This window comes from Dreissena polymorpha, chromosome 14 (genome assembly GCF_020536995.1).
Source record: "Dreissena polymorpha isolate Duluth1 chromosome 14, UMN_Dpol_1.0, whole genome shotgun sequence".
Lineage (NCBI taxonomy): Eukaryota > Metazoa > Mollusca > Bivalvia > Myida > Dreissenidae > Dreissena > Dreissena polymorpha.
In genome coordinates this window covers 50,564,811-50,579,469 of record NC_068368.1, presented here as the reverse complement: position 1 = coordinate 50,579,469, position 14,659 = coordinate 50,564,811, and the positions used below count along the sequence as shown (strand labels likewise).

General features: G+C 37.5%; 22 non-coding genes across 22 annotated transcripts; all 22 read right to left on the bottom strand.

The window, feature by feature from the left end:
* Positions 1-1,299: 1,299 nt before the first annotated feature.
* Positions 1,300-1,371, bottom strand: Trnaq-uug (transfer RNA glutamine (anticodon UUG)). Its single transcript has one exon. It is a non-coding gene; the product is annotated as a tRNA-Gln (tRNA).
* An 85-nt stretch (positions 1,372-1,456) lies between these two features.
* Trnaq-cug (transfer RNA glutamine (anticodon CUG)) lies at positions 1,457-1,528 on the bottom strand. Its single transcript has one exon. It is a non-coding gene; the product is annotated as a tRNA-Gln (tRNA).
* A 237-nt stretch (positions 1,529-1,765) lies between these two features.
* On the bottom strand, positions 1,766-1,837 carry Trnaq-cug (transfer RNA glutamine (anticodon CUG)). The gene has a single exon. It is a non-coding gene; the product is annotated as a tRNA-Gln (tRNA).
* A 236-nt stretch (positions 1,838-2,073) lies between these two features.
* Positions 2,074-2,145, bottom strand: Trnaq-cug (transfer RNA glutamine (anticodon CUG)). Its single transcript has one exon. It is a non-coding gene; the product is annotated as a tRNA-Gln (tRNA).
* A 391-nt stretch (positions 2,146-2,536) lies between these two features.
* Trnaq-uug (transfer RNA glutamine (anticodon UUG)) lies at positions 2,537-2,608 on the bottom strand. Its single transcript has one exon. It is a non-coding gene; the product is annotated as a tRNA-Gln (tRNA).
* Positions 2,609-2,690: 82 nt separating this feature from the next.
* On the bottom strand, positions 2,691-2,762 carry Trnaq-cug (transfer RNA glutamine (anticodon CUG)). The gene has a single exon. It is a non-coding gene; the product is annotated as a tRNA-Gln (tRNA).
* A 693-nt stretch (positions 2,763-3,455) lies between these two features.
* Positions 3,456-3,527, bottom strand: Trnaq-uug (transfer RNA glutamine (anticodon UUG)). Its single transcript has one exon. It is a non-coding gene; the product is annotated as a tRNA-Gln (tRNA).
* A 386-nt stretch (positions 3,528-3,913) lies between these two features.
* Positions 3,914-3,985, bottom strand: Trnaq-cug (transfer RNA glutamine (anticodon CUG)). Its single transcript has one exon. It is a non-coding gene; the product is annotated as a tRNA-Gln (tRNA).
* Positions 3,986-5,506: 1,521 nt separating this feature from the next.
* On the bottom strand, positions 5,507-5,578 carry Trnaq-uug (transfer RNA glutamine (anticodon UUG)). Its single transcript has one exon. It is a non-coding gene; the product is annotated as a tRNA-Gln (tRNA).
* An 845-nt stretch (positions 5,579-6,423) lies between these two features.
* On the bottom strand, positions 6,424-6,495 carry Trnaq-uug (transfer RNA glutamine (anticodon UUG)). Its single transcript has one exon. It is a non-coding gene; the product is annotated as a tRNA-Gln (tRNA).
* A 3,189-nt stretch (positions 6,496-9,684) lies between these two features.
* On the bottom strand, positions 9,685-9,756 carry Trnaq-uug (transfer RNA glutamine (anticodon UUG)). The gene has a single exon. It is a non-coding gene; the product is annotated as a tRNA-Gln (tRNA).
* An 85-nt stretch (positions 9,757-9,841) lies between these two features.
* Positions 9,842-9,913, bottom strand: Trnaq-cug (transfer RNA glutamine (anticodon CUG)). The gene has a single exon. It is a non-coding gene; the product is annotated as a tRNA-Gln (tRNA).
* A 483-nt stretch (positions 9,914-10,396) lies between these two features.
* Trnaq-cug (transfer RNA glutamine (anticodon CUG)) lies at positions 10,397-10,468 on the bottom strand. Its single transcript has one exon. It is a non-coding gene; the product is annotated as a tRNA-Gln (tRNA).
* A 236-nt stretch (positions 10,469-10,704) lies between these two features.
* On the bottom strand, positions 10,705-10,776 carry Trnaq-cug (transfer RNA glutamine (anticodon CUG)). The gene has a single exon. It is a non-coding gene; the product is annotated as a tRNA-Gln (tRNA).
* A 542-nt stretch (positions 10,777-11,318) lies between these two features.
* On the bottom strand, positions 11,319-11,390 carry Trnaq-cug (transfer RNA glutamine (anticodon CUG)). Its single transcript has one exon. It is a non-coding gene; the product is annotated as a tRNA-Gln (tRNA).
* Positions 11,391-12,241: 851 nt separating this feature from the next.
* Trnaq-cug (transfer RNA glutamine (anticodon CUG)) lies at positions 12,242-12,313 on the bottom strand. Its single transcript has one exon. It is a non-coding gene; the product is annotated as a tRNA-Gln (tRNA).
* A 233-nt stretch (positions 12,314-12,546) lies between these two features.
* On the bottom strand, positions 12,547-12,621 carry Trnaq-cug (transfer RNA glutamine (anticodon CUG)). Its single transcript has one exon. It is a non-coding gene; the product is annotated as a tRNA-Gln (tRNA).
* Positions 12,622-13,020: 399 nt separating this feature from the next.
* On the bottom strand, positions 13,021-13,092 carry Trnaq-uug (transfer RNA glutamine (anticodon UUG)). The gene has a single exon. It is a non-coding gene; the product is annotated as a tRNA-Gln (tRNA).
* Positions 13,093-13,328: 236 nt separating this feature from the next.
* Trnan-auu (transfer RNA asparagine (anticodon AUU)) lies at positions 13,329-13,400 on the bottom strand. The gene has a single exon. It is a non-coding gene; the product is annotated as a tRNA-Asn (tRNA).
* A 548-nt stretch (positions 13,401-13,948) lies between these two features.
* Positions 13,949-14,020, bottom strand: Trnaq-cug (transfer RNA glutamine (anticodon CUG)). Its single transcript has one exon. It is a non-coding gene; the product is annotated as a tRNA-Gln (tRNA).
* Positions 14,021-14,404: 384 nt separating this feature from the next.
* On the bottom strand, positions 14,405-14,476 carry Trnaq-cug (transfer RNA glutamine (anticodon CUG)). The gene has a single exon. It is a non-coding gene; the product is annotated as a tRNA-Gln (tRNA).
* Positions 14,477-14,558: 82 nt separating this feature from the next.
* On the bottom strand, positions 14,559-14,630 carry Trnan-auu (transfer RNA asparagine (anticodon AUU)). The gene has a single exon. It is a non-coding gene; the product is annotated as a tRNA-Asn (tRNA).
* Between the last annotated feature and the right edge of the window lie 29 nt (positions 14,631-14,659).

Below are 14,659 nucleotides of genomic sequence, written 5' to 3'. Positions count from 1 at the left end.
TTTAATTTTTCAGCTTCCTTAATAAAAAAAATATCAGTCGTTTGCGCTAAACTAGTATGTCATTTCGCTATTTTCGAATGAAACGCAACGTCGGTACTTTCGTTTCATTGAAATATATGTGAACAAAGGTTTCAAAAGGCGCTGGATAGTTAGTTTTAAATGTGACGGCAAGAACGGTAAGAATTTTGTTCATACGTGTTATTGCATTATGGTACCGAGGTCCGTGAACTTTGCAGGGAAAATGTCCTTTTTCTCCGGGAAGATTTAAGTCTTATTTCGGGTCAGAATGTCTGGAATATACGCATTATTTACGGCAACACAGTCGGATTTTATTTCCAATAATGCGTTTTTTTCCCGACAGTTCACGCTTTATAACAAAGGAAAGTGATATTTAAGTCTTAAATAATAAAATATATCAATTGCAAATACTTGCCTATGTTGTAAGAAGACATTTAAAAGAATGCAAACAACGCCATTTTCCCAACGGACAGGTTAATACCTCCCATCACATTGCTACAGAAACAACCCCCAAACGTCAACGGCTTAATTCCTAGCGTCGACTAATGACCCAATTATTATTTCCTAAAACAACCATGATATGAGCCGCGTTCTGTGAAAACTGGGCTTAATGCATGTGCGTAAAGTGTCGTCCCAGATTAGCCTGTGAAGTCCGCACAGGCTTATCAGGGACGACACTTTACGCTTGTTAAAGATTGTGTATATTATTATTTCCACATGTGGTAGCTTTATTTCCATGCTAATTCTGTGAAACCATTAATTTTCGCAAGCACGAAATTTCGTCATTTCAAAAAATGACTATTTCGTCAGCACTTAAATTCGCCAATTTCTGACTTTGAAAAAAAATGCGTCAGTCAATACATGTTTGAAATACATGTCTGAAATATATCGCGGTTTTGATAAATCGTGATGGGGAAAGAGAGTGGGCATTTGGGAGTCACTTGCAGGAGGTGGGGCCTATTTATCACATGCCAATATACCAGTATAGTTGTATTTTGTGAATGAGATGGAGTACGAATGCATATACAGTAAATTGTAGATGATAATATACACGCATAATTTTCAATGTCAATATAGTAGTTGATAAATAACAATAGATTGTTCATTACGGATGTATTGAATTGTGTGTACAACAGGCATGTTAATGACGATTATGTTGGGTGTTAATATTGCACGTGATTGTGGTGATAGATGGTAGTGCAACCTCCGCGACTATTTGACGGATCGAAGGATTCAGCGTCTGGAGTGCTATAGAGAAAAAAAAGATCATGATAAATATGAAGGTTCCACCGAGATTTGAACTCGGGTCGCAAGATTCAAAGTCTTGAGTGCTAACCATTACACCATGGAACCGCTGTTTGAGTTTTAGCCTCGCAAGCACACTTCCAACATCATCTTACATTATGTAAAAAGAAAAAGAAATCATGATAAAATATTTAGGTTCCACCGAGATTTGAACTCGGATCGCAAGATTCAGAGTCTTGAGTGCTAACCATTACACCATGAAACCGCTCGTTTGGTATTAGCCTCGCATGTACACTTAAAACATCTTACAGTATTTATAGAGAAACATATGTCATGATAAAATATTAATGTTCCATCGAGATAAGAACTCGAATCGCAAGATTCAGAGTCTTGAATGCTAACCATTACACCATGGAACCGCTGTTTGAGTTTTAGCCCCGCAAACACACTTCCATTATGTTACAGTATATATAGAGATACAATTAGTCATGATAAAATGTTAAGGTTCCACCGAGATTTGAACTCGGATCGCAAGATTCAGAGTCTTGAGTGCTAACCATTACACCATGGAACCGCTGTTTCATTTTTAGCCTCGCAAGCACACTTAAAACATCTGACATTATCTAAAGAGTAAAATAAGCCATGATACAATATTAAGGTTACACCGAGATTTCAACTCGGATCGCAGGATTCAAAGTCTTGAGGGCTAACCATTACACCATGGAACCGCTGTTTGAGTTGTATTCCTGCAAGTACACTTTCAACATCTTAAATTATGTATAGAGAAATATAAGTCATGATAAAATATTAAGGTTCCACCGAGATTTGAACTCGGATCGCAAGATTCAGAGTCTTGAGTGCTAACCATTACAACATGGAACCGCTGTTTGAGTTTTAGCCTCGCCAGAACACTTCCAACATCTTACAGTATCTATAGAGAAAAATAAGCCATGATAAAATATTAAGGTTCCACCGAGATATGAACTCGGATTGCAAGATTCAAAGTCTTGAGTGCTAACCATTACACCATGGCACCGCTGTTTGAGTTTTAGCCTCGCAAGCATACTTTCAACATCTTACAGTATCTATGGAGAAAAATAAGCCATGATAAAATGTTAAGATTCCACCGATATTTAAACTCGGCTCGCAAGATTCAGAGTCTTGAGTGCTAACCATTGCACCCTGGAACCGCTCGTTTAGTATTAGCCTCGCACGCACACTTCCAACATCGTACATTATGTAAAAGAAAAAAATAAGTCATGATAAAATAGTAAGGTTCCACCGAGATTTGAACTCGGATCACAAGATTCAAAGTCTTAAATGCTAACCATTACACCATGGAACCGCTCTTTGAGTTTTAGCCTCGCAAGCAAACTTGCAACATGTAACAGTATATATAGAGAAAAATAAGTCATGATAAAATATTAAGGTTCCACCGAGATTTGAACTCGGATCGTAAGATTCAGAGTCTTGAGTGCTAACCATCACACCATGGAACCGCTGTTTGAGTTTTATCCTCGCAAGCACACATCAAACATCTTACATTATGTAAAAGAGAAAAATAAGATAAGTGATAAATATTAACGTTCCACCGAGATTTGAACTCGGATCGCAACATACATAGTCTTGAGTTCTAACCATTACAACATGGAACCGCTCGTTTCGTATTAGCCTCGCATGTACACTTAAAACATCTTACAGTATCATTAGAGAAAAATAAGTCATGATAAAATATTAAGGTTCCACCGAGATTTGAACTCGGATCGCAATATTCAGAGTCTTGAGTGTTAACCAGCACACCATGGAACCGATGTTTGAGTTTTAGCCTCGCAAGCACACTTAAAACATCTTACATTATGTATAGAGAAAAATAAGTCATGAAAAAAGGTTCCACCCAGATTTGAACTCGGATCGCAAGATTCAGAGTCTTGAGGGCTAACCATCACACCATGGAACCTCTGTTTTAGTTTTAGCCTCGCAATTACACTTCCGACATCTTACATTTTCTATAGAAAAAATAAGTCATGCTACAATATTAATGTTACACCGAGATTAGAACTCGAATCGCATGGTTCAAAGTCTTGAGTGCTAACCATTACACCATGGAACCGCTGTTTGAGTTTTAGCCACGCAAGTACACTTACAACATCTTACATTATGTATAGAGAGAAATAAGTCATAATCAAAAATAAAGGTTCCACCGAGATTTGAACTCGGATCGCAAGATTCAAAGTCTTGAGTGCTAACCATTACACCATGGAACCGCTGTTTGAGTTAAAGCCTCGCAAGCACACATCAAACATCTTACATAATGTAAAAGAGAAAAATAAGATAAGTGATAAATATTAACGTTCCACCGAGATTTGAACTCGGATCGCAACATACATAGTCTTGAGTTCTAACCATTACACCACGGAACCGCTCGTTTCGTATTAGCCTCGCATGTACACTTAAAACATCTTACAGTATCATTAGAGAAAAATAAGTCATGATAAAATATTAAGGTTCCACCGAGATTTGAACTCGGATCGCAATATTCAGAGTCTTGAGTGTTAACCAGCACACCATGGAACCGATGTTTGAGTTTTAGCCTCGCAAGCACACTTAAAACATCTTACATTATGGATAGAGAAAAATAAGTCATGAAAAAAGGTTCCACCCAGATTTGAACTCGGATCGCAAGATTCAGAGTCTTGAGTGCTAACCATTACACCATGGAACCGATGTTTGAGTTTTAGCCTCGCAAGCACACTTAAAACATCTTACATTATGTATAGAGAAAAATAAGTCATCAAAAAAGGTTCCACCCAGATTTGAACTCGGATCGCAAGATTCAGAGTCTTGAGGGCTAACCATCACACCATGGAACCGCTGTTTTAGTTTTAGCCTCGCAATTACACTTCCGACATCTTACATTTTCTATAGAAAAAATAAGTCATGCTACAATATTAATGTTACACCGAGATTAGAACTCGAATCGCATGGTTCAAAGTCTTGAGTGCTAACCATTACACCATGGAACCGCTGTTTGAGTTTTAGCCACGCAAGTACACTTACAACATCTTACATTATGTATAGAGAGAAATAAGTCATAATCAAATATAAAGGTTCCACCGAGATTTGAACTCGGATCGCAAGATTCAAAGTCTTGAGTGCTAACTATTACACCATGGAAACGCTGTTTGAGTTTTAGCCACGCAAGCACACTTCCAACGTCTTACATTATCTATAGAGAAAAATAATTCATGATAAAAAAATTAAAGTTCCACCGAGATTTGAATTCGGATCGCAAGATTCAGAGTCTTGAGTACTAACCATTACACAATGGAACTGCTGTTTTAGTTTTAGCATAGCAAGCACACGTACAACATCGTATATTATGTTTAGAGAAAAATAAGTACTGATACAATATTCAGGTTCCACCGAGATTCGAACTCGGATCGCAAAATTATGAGTCTTGAGGACTAACCATCACTATATGGAACCGCTGTCTTAGTTTTAGCCTCGCAATTACACTTCCGACATCTTACATTGTCTATAGAGACAAATGAGTCATGATAAAATATTAAGGTTCTAACGAGATTTGAACTAGGATCGCAAGATTCAGAGTCTTGAGTGCTAGCCATTACACCATGGAACCGCTGTTTGAGTTAAAGCCTCGCAAGCACACTTGCAACATGTAACAGTATATATAGAGAAAAATAAGTCATGATAAAATTCAAAGGTTCCACCTCGGATCGCAAGGTTCAAAGTATTGAGTGCTTACCATTACAGCATGGAACCGCTGTTTAAGTTTTAGACTCGCATGTACACTTACAACATCTTACATTATGTAAAGAGAAAATTAAGCCATGGTAAAATATTAATGTTTCACCGAGTTTAGCCTCGCAAGCACTTTTTCAACATCTTACATTATTAAGTCATGATAAAATATTAAGGTTCCATCGAGATTTGCACTCGGATCGCAAGATTCAGGGTCTTTAGTGCTAACCATTACACCATGGAACCGCTGTTTCAGTTTAGCCTCGCATGTACGCTTACAACATCCGACATTATCTATAGAGAAAAATAAGTCATGCTACAATATTAATGTTACACCGAGATTAGAACTCGGATCGCAGGGTTCAAAGTCTTGAGTGCTAACCATTACACCATGGAACCGCTGTTTGAGTTTTAGCCTAGCAAGTACACTTACAACATCTTACATTATGTATAGAGAAAAATAAGTCATAATCAAATATAAAGGTTCCACCGAGATTTGAACTCGGATCGCAAGATTCAAAGTCTTGAGTGCTAACCATTACACCATGGAAACGCTGTTTGAGTTTTAGCCACGCAAGCACACTTCCAACATCTTACATTATCTATAGAGAAAAATAAGTCATGATAAAATATTAAAGTTCCACCGAGATTTGAATACGGATCGCATGATTCAGAGTCTTGAGTGCTAACCATTACACCATGAAACTGCTGTTTAAGTTTTAGCCTAGAAAGCACACTTACAACTTATGTATAAAGAAAAATAAGTACTGATACAATATTCAGGTTCCACCGAGATTCGAACTCGGATCGAAAGATTCAGATTCTTGAGTGCTAACCATTACACCATGGAACCGCTGTTTGAGTTTTAGCCTCGCATGTGCTCATATAACATCTAACATTATCTATAGAGAAAAATAAGTCATGATAAAATATTTAGGTTCAACCGAGATTTGAACTCGAATCGCAAGATTCAGAGTCTTGAATGCTAACCATTACACCATGGAACCGCTGTTTGAGTTTTAGCCTCGCCAGAACACTTCCAACATCTTACAGTATCTATAGAGAAAAATAAGCCATGATAAAATATTAAGGTTCCACCGAGATATGAACTCGGATTGCAAGATTCAAAGTCTTGAGTGCTAACCATTACACCATGGCACCGCTGTTTGAGTTTTAGCCTCGCAAGCATACTTTCAACATCTTACAGTATCTATGGAGAAAAATAAGCCATGATAAAATGTTAAGATTCCACCGAGATTTAAACTCGGATCGCAAGATTCAGAGTCTTGAGTGCTAACCATTACACCCTGGAACCGCTGGTTTAGTATTAGCCTCGCAAGCACACTTCCAACATCGTACATTATGTAAAAGAAAAAAATAAGTCATGATAAAATAGTAAGGTTCCACCGAGATTTGAACTCGGATCACAAGATTCAAAGTCTTAAATGCTAACCATTACACCATGGAACCGCTCTTTGAGTTTTAGCCTCGAAAGCAAACTTGCAACATGTAACAGTATATATAGAGAAAAATAAGTCATGATAAAATATTAAGGTTCCACCGAGATTACAAATCGGATCGCAAGATTCAGAGTCTTGTGTGCTAACCATTACACCATGGAACCGCTGTTTGAGTTTTATCCTCGCAAGCACACATCAAACATCTTACATTATGTAAAAGAGAAAAATAAGATAAGTGATAAATATTAACGTTCCACTGAGATTTGAACTCGGATCGCAACATACATAGTCTTGAGTTCTAACCATTACACCATGGAACCGCTCGTTTCGTATTAGCCTCGCATGTACACTTAAAACATCTTACAGTATCATTAGAGAAAAATAAGTCATGATAAAATATTAAGGTTCCACCGAGATTTGAACTCGGATCGCAATATTCAGAGTCTTGAGTGTTAACCAGCACACCATGGAACCGATGTTTGAGTTTTAGCCTCGCAAGCACACTTAAAACATCTTACATTATGTATAGAGAAAAATAAGTCATGAAAAAAGGTTCCACCCAGATTTGAACTCGGATCGCAAGATTCAGAGTCTTGAGGGCTAACCATCACACCATGGAACCGCTGTTTTAGTTTTAGCCTCGCAATTACACTTCCGACATCTTACATTTTCTATAGAGAAAAATAAGTCATGATAAAATTTAAAGGTTCCACCTCGGATCGCAAGGTTCAAAGTATTGAGTGCTAACCATTACACCATGGAACCGATGTTTAAGTTTTAGACTCGCATGTACACTTACAACATCTTACATTATGTAAAGAGAAAAATAAGCCATGGTAAAATATTAATGTTCTACCGAGTTTAAGCCTCGCAAGCACTTTTTCAACATCTTACATTCTTAAGTCATGATAAAATAGTAAGGTTCAATCGAGATTTGCACTCGGATCGCAGGATTCAGAGTCTTTAGTGCTAACCATTACACCATGGAACCGCTGTTTCAGTTTAGCCTCGCATGTACGCTTACAACATCCGACATTATCTATAGAGAAAAATAAGTCATGCTACAATATTAATGTTACACCGAGATTAGAACTCGAATCGCATGGTTCAAAGTCTTGAGTGCTAACCATTACACCATGGAACCGCTGTTTGAGTTTTAGCCACGCAAGTACACTTACAACATCTTACATTATGTATAGAGAGAAATAAGTCATAATCAAATATAAAGGTTCCACCGAGATTTGAACTCGGATCGCAAGATTCAAAGTCTTCAGTGCTAACTATTACACCATGGAAACGCTGTTTGAGTTTTAGCCACGCAAGCACACTTCCAACGTCTTACATTATCTATAGAGAAAAATAAGTCATGATAAAAAATTAAAGTTCCACCGAGATTTGAATTCGGATCGCAAGATTCAGAGTCTTGAGTACTAACCATTACACCATGGAACTGCTGTTTTAGTTTTAGCATAGCAAGCACACGTACAACATCGTATATTATGTTTAGAGAAAAATAAGTACTGATACAATATTCAGGTTCCACCGAGATTCGAACTCGGATCGCAAAATTATGAGTCTTGAGGACTAACCATCACTATATGGAACCGCTGTCTTAGTTTTAGCCTCGCAATTACACTTCCGACATCTTACATTGTCTATAGAGACAAATGAGTCATGATAAAATATTAAGGTTCTAACGAGATTTGAACTCGGATCGCAAGATTCAGAGTCTTGAGTGCTAGCCATTACACCATGGAACCGCTGTTTGAGTTAAAGCCTCGCAAGCACACTTGCAACATGTAACAGTATATATAGAGAAAAATAAGTCATGATAAAATTCAAAGGTTCCACCTCGGATCGCAAGGTTCAAAGTATTGAGTGCTTACCATTACAGCATGGAACCGCTGTTTAAGTTTTAGACTCGCATGTACACGTACAACATCTTACATTATGTAAAGAGAAAAATAAGCCATGGTAAAATATTAATGTTTCACCGAGTTTAAGCCTCGCAAGCACTTTTTCAACATCTTACATTATTAAGTCATGATAAAATATTAAGGTTCCATCGAGATTTGCACTCGGATCGCAAGATTCAGGGTCTTTAGTGCTAACCATTACACCATGGAACCGCTGTTTCAGTTTAGCCTCGCATGTACGCTTACAACATCCGACATTATCTATAGAGAAAAATAAGTCATGCTACAATATTAATGTTACACCGAGATTAGAACTCGGATCGCAGGGTTCAAAGTCTTGAGTGCTAACCATTACACCATGGAACCGCTGTTTGAGTTTTAGCCTAGCAAGTACACTTACAACATCTTACATTATGTATAGAGAAAAATAAGTCATAATCAAATATAAAGGTTCCATCGAGATTTGAACTCGGATCGCAAGATTCAAAGTCTTGAGTGCTAACCATTACACCATGGAAACGCTGTTTGAGTTTTAGCCACGCAAGCACACTTCCAACATCTTACATTATCTATAGAGAAAAATAAGTCATGATAAAATATTAAAGTTCCACCGAGATTTGAATACGGATCGCATGATTCAGAGTCTTGAGTGCTAACCATTACACCATGAAACTGCTGTTTAAGTTTTAGCCTAGAAAGCACACTTACAACTTATGTATAAAGAAAAATAAGTATTGATACAATATTCAGGTTCCACCGAGATTCGAACTCGGATCGAAAGATTCAGATTCTTGAGTGCTAACCATTACACCATGGAACCGCTGTTTGAGTTTTAGCCTCGCATGTGCTCATATAACATCTAACATTATCTATAGAGAAAAATAAGTCATGATAAAATATTTAGGTTCAACCGAGATTTGAACTCGAATCGCAAGATTCAGAGTCTTGAGTGCTAACCATTACACCATGGAACCGCTGTTTGAGTTTGAGCCTCGCAAGCACACTTGCAACATGTAATAGTATATATACAGAAAAATAAGTCATGATAAAATATACAGGTTCCACCATGATTTAACTCGGATCACAAGGTTCAAAGTATTGAGTGCTAACCATTACACCATGGAACCGCTGTTTGAGTTTTAGCCTCGGAAGCACACTTCCATCATCTTACATTATGTAAAGAGAAAAATAACCCATGATAAAATATTAATGTTTCACCGAGTGTTAGCCTCACAAGCACTCTTTCAACATCTTACATTATTAAGTCATGATAATAAATGTTAAGGATCCACCGAGATTTGAACTCGGATCGCAAGATTCAAAGTCTTGAGTGCTAACCATTACACCATGAAACCGCTCGTTTAGTATTAGCCTCGCAAGCTGACTTCCAATATCATCTTACATTATGTAAAAAGAAAAATAAATCATGATAAAATATTTAGGTTCCACCGAGATTTGAACTCGGATCGCAAGATTCAGAGTCTGGAGTGCTAACCATTACACCATGGAACCGTTGTTTGAGTTTTAACCTCGCAAGCACACTCACAACATGTTACAGAATGTATAGAGAAAAATAAGCTAGGATAAAATATAAAGGTTAAGCCGAGATTTGAACTCGGATCGCAAGATTCAAAGTCTTGAGTGCTAACCATTACACCATGGAACCGCTGTTCTTTTAGTTCGGGTTTCAAGCAAGTTTCCAACATCTTTCATTATGTAAATAGATAAATAAGTCACGATTAAATAACACCATCGAACCTGTGTTTTAGTTTTAGCCTGGCAAGTACGCTTACAACACCGTATTCTATTTATATAGTTAAATAAGTGATGATAAATAGTTAAGGTTCCACCGAAATTTGAACTCGGATCGCAAGATTCAGAGTCTTGAGTGACAACCATTACACCATGGAACCGCTGTTTCAGTTTTAGCTTCGCAAGCACACTTACAACATCTTACATTATGTATAGAGAAAAATAAGTCATAATAAAAAATTAAGGTTCCACCGAGATTTGAACTCGGATCGCAAGATTCAGAGTCTTGAGTGCTAACCATTACACCATAGAACCGCTGTTTCAGTTTAACCTTCGCAAGCACACTGCCAACATCATACATTATGCATAGAGAAAAATACCTTATGATAAAATACTAAGGTTCCACCGAGATTTGAACTCGGATCGCAAGATTCAGAGTCTTGGGTGCTAACAATAACACCATGGAACCGCTGTTTGAGCTTTAGCATCACAAGCACACTTCCAACATCTTACGTAATGTAAAGAGCAAAATAAGTCATGATCAAATATTTAGGTTCCACCGAGATTTGAACTCGGATCGCAAGATTCAGAGTCTTGAGTGCTAACCATGACACCATGGAACCTCTGTTTAGTTTTAGCCTCGCAAGCACACTTCCAACATCTTACACTATGTATAGAGAAAAATAAGGCATGATACAATATTAAGGTTCCACCGAAATGTGAACTCGGATCGCAACATTCAGAGTCTTGAGTGCTAACCATTACACCATGGAACCGTTGTTTGTATTTTAGCCTCGCAAGCACACTTCCAACATCTTACATTATGTATAAAGAAAAAAAGTCATGATAAAAAATTAAGATTTCACAGAGATTTGAAGTTGGATCGCAAGATTCAGAGTCTTGAGTGCTAACCATTACATCATGGAACCGCTGTTTTAGTTATAGCCTCGCAAGCATACTTCCAACATCTTACATTATTTATAGAGAAAAATAAGTCATGATAAAAAATTAACGTTCGACCGAGATTTGAACTCGGATCGCAAGATTCAGAGTCTTGAGTGCTAACCATTACACCATGGAACCGTTGTTCGAGTTATAGCCTCGCAAGCACACGTACAGCATCTTACATTATATATAGAGACAAATAAGTCATGATAAAATATAAAGGTTCCACCGAGATTTGAACTCGGATCGCAAGATTCAGAGTCTTGAGTGCTAACCATTACACCATGGGACCGCTGTTTGAGTTTTAACCTCGCAAACACACTTACAACATCTTACATTATGTAAAGAGAAAGAAGTCATGCTAAAATATTAAGGTTCCACCGAGATTTGAACTCGGATCGCAAGATCAGAGTCTTGAGTGCTAACCATTACAGCATGGAACCGCTGTTTCAGTTTTAGTCTCGCATGTACACTTGCAACATCTTACAATTATCTATAGAGAAAAATACCTTATGATAAAATATTTAGGTTCCAACGAGGTTTGAACTCGGATCGCAAGATTCAGAGTATTGAGTGCTAAACATTACACGATGGAACCGCTGTTTGAGTTTTAGCCTCGCAAGCACATTTCCAACATCTTACATTATATATAGAAAAAGATAAGTAATGATATAATAATAAGTTTCCACCGAGATTTGAACTCGGATCGCAAGATTCAGAGTCTTGAGTGCTAACCATTACAGCATGGAACCGCTGTTTCAGTTTTAGTCTCGCATGTACACTTGCAACATCTTACAATTATCTATAGAGAAAAATACCTTATGATAAAATATTTAGGTTCCAACGAGGTTTGAACTCGGATCGCAAGATTTATGGTATTGAGTGCTAACCATTACACGATGGAACCGCTGTTTGAGTTTTAGCCTCGCAAGCACATTTCCAACATCTTACATTATGTATAGAAAAAGATAAGTAATGATACAATAATAAGTTTTCACCGAGATTTGAACTCGGATCGCAAGATTCAGAGTCTTGAGTGCTAACCATTACACCATGGAACCGCTGTTTGAGTATTAGCCTCGCAAGCACACTTACAACATCTTACATTATGTAAAGAGAAAAATAAATCATGATAAAATATTAAGGTTCCACCGAGATTTGAACTCGGATAGCAAAATTCAGAGTCTTGAATGCTAACCATTACACCATGGAACCGCTGTTTGTATTTTAGCCTCGAAAGCGCACTACCAACATCTTACGTTATGTAAAAAGAAAAAAGTCATGATATAATATTAAGGTTCAACCGAGATTTGATTTCGGATCGCAAGATTCGGAGTCTTGAGTGCTAACGATTACACAATGGAATCGCTGTTTGAGTGTTAGCGTCGCAAGCACACTTACAACATCTTACATTATGTATAGAGAAAATAAGTCATAATAAAATATCAAGTTTCCACCGAGATTTGAACTCGGATCGCAAGATTCAGAGTCTTGAGTGCTTAAAACCATTACACCATGGAACCGCTGTTTGAGTTTTAGCTTCGCAAGGACACTTCAAACATCTTACATTATGTATAGAGAAAAATGAGTCATGATACAATATTAAGTAAGGTTCCACCGAGATTTGACCTCGGATCATAAGTTTCAGAGACTTTAGTGCTAACCATTATACCATGGAACCGTTATTTCAGTTTTAGCCTCGAATGTACACTTGCAACATCTTACAATTATCTATAGAGAAAAATACCTTATGAAAAAATATTACGATTCCAACGAGGTTTGAACTCGGATTGCAAGATTAATAGTCTTGAGCGCTAACCATTACACCATGGAACCGCTGTTTGAGTTTTAGCCTCGAAAGCACACTTCCAAAATCGTACATAATGTATAGAGAAAAATAAATCATGATACAATATTAAGTAAGGTTCCACCGAGATTTGAACTCGGATCGCAAGATTCAAAGTCTTGAGTGCTAACCATTACACCATGGAACCGCTGTTTGAGTTTGAACCTCACAAGCACACTTACAACATCTGACATTATGTATAGAGAAAAATAAGGCATGATACAATATTAATGTTCCACAGAGATTTGAACTCAGATCGCAAGATTCAGAGTCTTGATAGCTAACCATTACACCATGGAACCGCTGTTTCAGTTTTAGCCTCGCAAGCACACTTGCATCATCATACATTATGTTTAGAGAAAAATACCTTATGATTAAATATGAAAGTTCCAACGAGATTTGAACTCGGATCGCAAGATTAATAGTCTTGAGTGCTAACCATTACACCATGGAACCGCTGTTTGAGTTTGAACCTCGCAAGCACACTTAAAAACATCTTACACTATGTATAGAGAAAAATAAGGCATGATACAATATTAAGGTTTCACCGAAATGTGAACTCGGATCGCAAGATTCAGAGTCTTGAGTGCTAACCATTACACCATGGAACCGTTGTTTGTATTTTAGCCTCGCAAGCACACTTCGAACACCTAACATTATGTATAAAGAAAAAAAGTCATGATAAAATATTTAGGTTTCACAGAGATTTGAAGTTGGATCGCAAGATTCAGAGTCTTGAGTGCTAACCATTACATCATGGAACCGCTGTTTTAGTTATAGCCTCGCAAGCATACTTCCAACATCTTACATTATTTATAGAGAGAAATAAGTCATGATAAAAAAATAAGGTTCGACCGAGATTTTAACTCGGATCGCAAGATTCAGAGTCTTGAGTGCTAACCATTACACCATGGAACCGTTGTTCGAGTTATAGCCTCGCAAGCACCCTTACAGCATCTTACATTATACATATATAGAGACAAATAAGTCATGATAAAATATTAAGGTTCCACCGAGATTTGAACTCGGATCGCAAGATTCAGAGTCTTGAGTGGTAACCATTACACCATGGAACCGCTGTTTGAGTTAAAGCCTCGAAAGCACACTTCCAACATCTTACAATATGTAAAGAGAAAAAAGTCATCGTACAATATTAATGTTCCACCGAGATTTGAACTCGGATCGGAAGATTCAGAGTATTGAGTGCTAACCATTACACCATGGAACCGCTGTTTGAGTTTTAGCCTCGCAAGCACACTTCCAACATCTTACATAATAGAGAAAAATACGTCATGATAAAATATTAAGTTTCCACCGAGATTTGAACTCGAATCGCAAGATTCAGAGTCTTGGGGGCTAACAATAACACCATGGAACCGCTGTTTGAGTTTTAGCATCACAAGCACACTTCCAACATCTTACATTATGCATAGAGAAAAATAAGTCATGATCAAATATTTAGGTTCCACCGAGATTTGAACTCGGATCGCAAGATTCAGAGTCTTGAGTGCTAACCATTACACCATGGAACCGCTGTTTGAGTTTTAGCCTCGCAAGTACACTTGCAACATCATACATTATGTTAAGAGAAAAATACCTTATGATTAAATATTAAAGTTCCAACGAGATTTGAACTCGGATCGCAAGATTAATAGTCTTGAGTGCTAACCATTACACCATGGAACCGCTGTTTGAGTTTGAACCTCGCAAGCACA